This window comes from Petaurus breviceps, unplaced genomic scaffold (genome assembly GCF_028583685.1).
Source record: "Petaurus breviceps papuanus isolate PSGF00001 unplaced genomic scaffold, PetGlider_PUasm1.0 225, whole genome shotgun sequence".
Classification (NCBI taxonomy): domain Eukaryota; kingdom Metazoa; phylum Chordata; class Mammalia; order Diprotodontia; family Petauridae; genus Petaurus; species Petaurus breviceps.
The window spans coordinates 1,665,991-1,671,210 of record NW_027185889.1 but is presented as its reverse complement, the minus strand read 5'-3'; positions in this window follow the sequence as shown (position 1 = coordinate 1,671,210).

Here is a 5,220-nt window from a genome sequence, read left to right as displayed (position 1 = left end):
GATTCTATAAGTATATCAACATATCATCTGCAAAGAGTAATAGCTTGGTGTCTTCTTTGCCTAACTTGATTCCTTTGATTTCTTTTTCTTCTCTAATTGCTACTGCTAACATTTCTAGTACCAGATTGAATAACAGGGGTGATAGTGGACGCCCGTGTTTCACCCCTGATCTTATGGGAAATGCTTCTAGCTTCTCCCCATTACATATAATACTTGCTAGTGGCTTTAAATGGATGCTACCTATTATTTTAAGGAAGGCTGCATTTATTCCTATACTTTCTAATGTTTTTAATAGGAATGGATTTTGTATTTTGTCAAAAGCCTTTTCTGCATCTATTGAGATGATCATGTGCTTTCTGCTAGTTTTATTGTTGATATGATCAATTATACTGATGGTTTTCCTAATATTAAACCATCCTTGCATTCCTGGAATAAATCCTACCTGATCAAAGTGTATTATTCTTGAGATAAGTTGTTGTAGTCTTTTTGGTAGTATTTTATTTAGAATTTTTGCATCTATATTCATAAGGGAGATTGGTCTATAATTTTCTTTCTCTGTTTTATGTCTTCCTGATTTAGGTATCAGTACCATATTTGTGTCATAAAAATAATTTGGTAGGACTCCTTCACTAATTTTGCCAAGTAGTTTGTAGTGTATTGGAATCAATTGTTCATAAATGTTTGATAGAATTCACTAGTGAATCCATCTGGCCCTGGAGATTTTTTCCTAGGGAGCTGACTGATAGCTTGTTCAATTTCTTTTTCTGAGATGGGTTTATTTAAGTAATTTACTTCCTCTTCAGTTAATCTGGGCAACTTGTATGTTTGTAAATATTCATCCATTTCCCTAAGATTGTCAAATTTATGTGCATACAATTGGGAAAATAATTCCAAATTATTGTTTTGATTTCCTCTTCATTGGAGGTAGATTCACCCCTTTCATTTGTGATACTCATAATTTGGTTTTCTTCTTTTTTTTGTCATATTGACAAAGGATCTATCAATTTTGTTGATTTTTTCATAAAACTAGCTCTTGGATTTATTTATTAATTTAATAGTTTTCTTAATTTCAATACTAATCTCTCCTTTTGTCTTCAATATTTCAAATTTAGTATTTAATTGGGGATTTTGAATTTGTTCTTTTTCTAGGTTTTTTAATTTAATGCCCAATTCGTTGAGCATCCTTTTCACTAATTTAATCACGTATGCACTCAGGGATATAAAACTTCCCCTAAGAACTGCCTTTAATGCATCCCACAGATTTTGGTATGTTGTCTTCTTTTTATCATTCTCTTGAATGAAATTACTGATTATTTCTATAATTTCTTGTTTGACCCACTCATTCTTTAGGATCAAATTGTTTAATTTCCAATGAGTATTTAGTCTGTCTTTCCCTGGCCCTTTATTGCATATAATTTTTATTGCATCATGAACTGAGAAGGATGCATTTAATATTTCTGCCTTACTGCATAGAATTGTGAGGTTTTTTATGCCCTAGAACATGGTCAATTTTTGAGTATGTGCCATGAACCGCTGAGAAGAAAGTATATTCCTTTTTATACCCATTCAGTTTTCTCCAGAGATCTATCGTACCTATCCTCTCTAAAATCCTGTTCACCTCCTTAACTTCTTCTTGTTTATTTTGAGGTTGGATTTATGAAGTTCAGAGAGGGGGAGATTAAGCTCTCCCACTAGTATAGTTTTGCTATCTATTTCTTCCTCTAATTCCTTTACCTTTTCCTCTAGGAATTTGGATGCTACACCACTTGGTGCATATATGTTAAGTAATGATATTGCTTCATTCTCGATGGTGCCTTTTAACAGGATATCGTTTCCTTCCTTATCTCTTTTAATTAGGTCAATTTTTGCTTTTGCTTTATCTGATATAAGGAATGCTAGCCCTGCTTTTTTTACTTTAGCTGAGGCATGATATATTTTATTCCAACTTTTTACCTTTACCTAGTGTGTATTCCTGTGTTTCAGATGTGTTTCTTGTAAACAACATATTGTAGGATTATGATTGCTAATCCATTCTGCTATCCATCTCTGTTTCATGGGAGAGTTCATTCCATTCACATTTACAGTTATGATTGTTATTTGTTTCTTTGCCCCCATCCTATTCCTGCCCCTGTTGATGTTCATATTTTACCTCCCTTCTCCCTTCCCCTCCTTAATAGTTTTCCTTTTGACCACCGTCTCCCTCAGTGTTCCTTTTTCAGCCCCCCTCCCTTTTCCTCCCCTTTCCCCTTACTACTTCCCTCCCTACAAACCACTCTCCCCCTTTCATAACCCTTTCCCCCTTCTACTGCCTGTAGGATATTTTTATACTTAATGAAGTATGCTATTTCTTCTTAGCATCAAGAGTGACAGGAATAAATCTCATGTGAAGCTCCTCTCCCTCTCCTCTTTCCCTCTAAAATGATACTTTTTGTGTTTCTTTTCCATACAGTCCTATGCTTAACTGGTTGTTATTCCCTCCTTTTACCAGAACCAATGAGGGAAAAGCTCATATGCTTCCCAACTCCCTCCCTTTCTTTCCTCTGCTATACAGTTTTTATGCCTATATGTGTGGCATAATTTGCACTTTTCCACTTCAACCATTCCCTTTCTTCCATTGCAGTCCCTTTGTAGCCCTTAATAAGATTTTTTTAACTGTCATTTTGTGTATTTCATAGTCATACCCTCTACTTGTCTATAACCAGTTTGCTCTTATCAAATAGGAGGGTGTGTGTGTGTTCTCCTTGTTTACCTTTCTAAGTCACTGTTGCATCTCATAAATGGAGGTTGAATTTTCCATTGAGTTCTGGCTTTTTATCAAGAAGGTCTGGAACTCTGTTATATCTTTGAATGACCATCTCTTTGCCTGGAAGAATATGCTCAGTCTCACTGGGCATGTGATCCTTGGTTGTAACCCGAGCTCTTTTCCCTTCCCTAAAATTTTATTCCACTGCCTCCGATCTTTCAGTGTAGAAGTTGCCAAGTCCTGTGCAATCCTCACTGTGGACCCTCGATATTTGAATTGCTTCTTTCTGGCCACTTCAAGTATTTTCTCTTTTATCTGGTAGTTCTGGAGTTTGGCCACAACATTTCGAGGACTTTTCAGTTTGGGATCTCTCTCAGCAGGTGTCCGGTGGATTCTCTCGATTTCTATTTTACCCTCGGCTTCTAGTATATCAGGGCAGTTTTCCTTAATGAGCTCTTGGAGAATGTTGTCCAGGCTCATTTTTTCAACATAATTTTCTGGTAGTCCTATGATTCTGAGATTATCTCTCCTGGATCTGTTTTCCAGGTCAGTTATTTTTTCTTTGAGGTATTTTACCTCTTTTTCTAATTTTTCATTCTTGTTGTTTTGCTTGGCTAATTCTTGGTTCTTCATAGAGTTATTTGTTTCCATTTGGTTAATTCTGGTTTTTAGCAAATCATTTTCCTTGGTTAATTTTTAAAGCTCCTTTTCCATATCATACACATTTCTTTTTAGAGAGATATTTTCCTCATTATAAGGTTTTCCTAATTCTGTTGTTTTCTTTTTGAGAGAATTATTCATTTTCTCTTCTATCTCTCTCATTTTGTTTTCAAAGTTCCTTTTGATCTCATCTAGGAGAGCCTTCTGTGCTTGGGACGCATTCCCTGTTGAAGTTTCAGCTTTGGGTGTGGAGTCCACATTGTCTCCCTCTGAGTTTGGTAGGACTCCAGAGTCTTTGTCTTTGTAGTCTTCTTTCTACCCATTTTGAGACAGGGTCCTAGCCACGCCATTCCTCTAGGATCCCAAGCCTTTACTTTAGAGGGTTTTGCCCTGGGGCAAGAATTACTATGTTTTCAGGGTCAGAGGGAGGGGTTTGGAGCAAGTGAGGTTCACTCTGTCATCCTAGTCTTTGGAGGTCCTGAAAGGGGCTTTTTAAAAAAATTTCTGGGCTATGAAGTGGTAGCCCCAGGAGTGTTGCTGTCCAGGACTGGGGCCCCTCTACTTGCTCCTTACCTTGCTCTTTCCAGTCCCAGCCCTTTGGTGATAGGCCTCATAGTGGACCTTGTGGTTGGTGGGAAGACTTTCCCTTCGAGTTGATCAGGCCCTTTCCAGGCCTGCCTCTGCAGGCCGCGCCTTCCGGGCCTGCCCCTGCTTCTGCTGGCTGTGCTGTGCCTTCCCAGCCTGCCCCTGTGTCTGCCAGCCATGCCGTGCCTTCCTGGCCTGCCCCTGCATCTGCCCTTGCTATATGATTTTGATGGCATACTGTTTGGTACAGCAGATGATGAGCAAGATGCTTTCAGAAAAACCTGGAAGGATTTATATAAATATATGCAGAGTGAAATGAACAGAACCATGATAATATTGTACACAGACCAATAATGTAAGGTTGAACAACTGTGAAATACATAGCTACTCTGATCAAGACAGTGATTCAAGACAATAACAAGAAACCCATGAAGAAAAATGCTATCCAGCTCCAGAGAAAAAAACTGATGTATTCTGGCAAATTGGTGTATACTTTTTTTTAACTTTTTTTCTTCCTTTGTTGTGTGTGTGTGTGTGTGTGTGTGTGTGTTTGGATAATATGGAAATGTTTTGCATGAATTCAACATGTGTAATTAATATCAAATTGTTTGCCTTCCCAAGGAGGGGAGAGCAACAGAAGGGAGCAAGAAAATTTGGAACTCGAGATATTATTTTTACCTGTAATTAATAGTTAATGAAATAAATAAAAATATATAGGAAAATAGTTTATAAAGTTGACATATTATACTGGAAAGAATATTAGATTTTTTAGACTTGGAATTAGAGGGCTTAGTTTAGAATATCTGCTCTCTTACTAAGAATGTGTTAAGTTAGTCATTTTGTTTGAAATTTTTCTCATCTATAAAATGAGATTGGATTAGATCAATTGAGTTAATGAAGAAAGTGCATAGATATATTTCTGTGTGTCTATGAATATGGATGGAAAAAATCATATTTAAAGATATCAAATATTCTGTTTTATACATTTAAAAGAATTATTCAAAGAAACTCTCCATAGACTTTACTGTGCTGCTGAAGGAATGCATGACACCAAAAAGATTAAGAACCACTGGAATAGATTTTCTTAAAGGATGCTCCCTCTTCTAGATTGTATAATATGTTTTTGTTTGGGAACTTACTCTGACCTTTGATTGTGTGTGTCTGTGTGTATCTGTGTATGTGTATGAGAGAGAGAGAGAGAGAGAGAGAGAGAGAGAGAGAGAGAGAGAGAG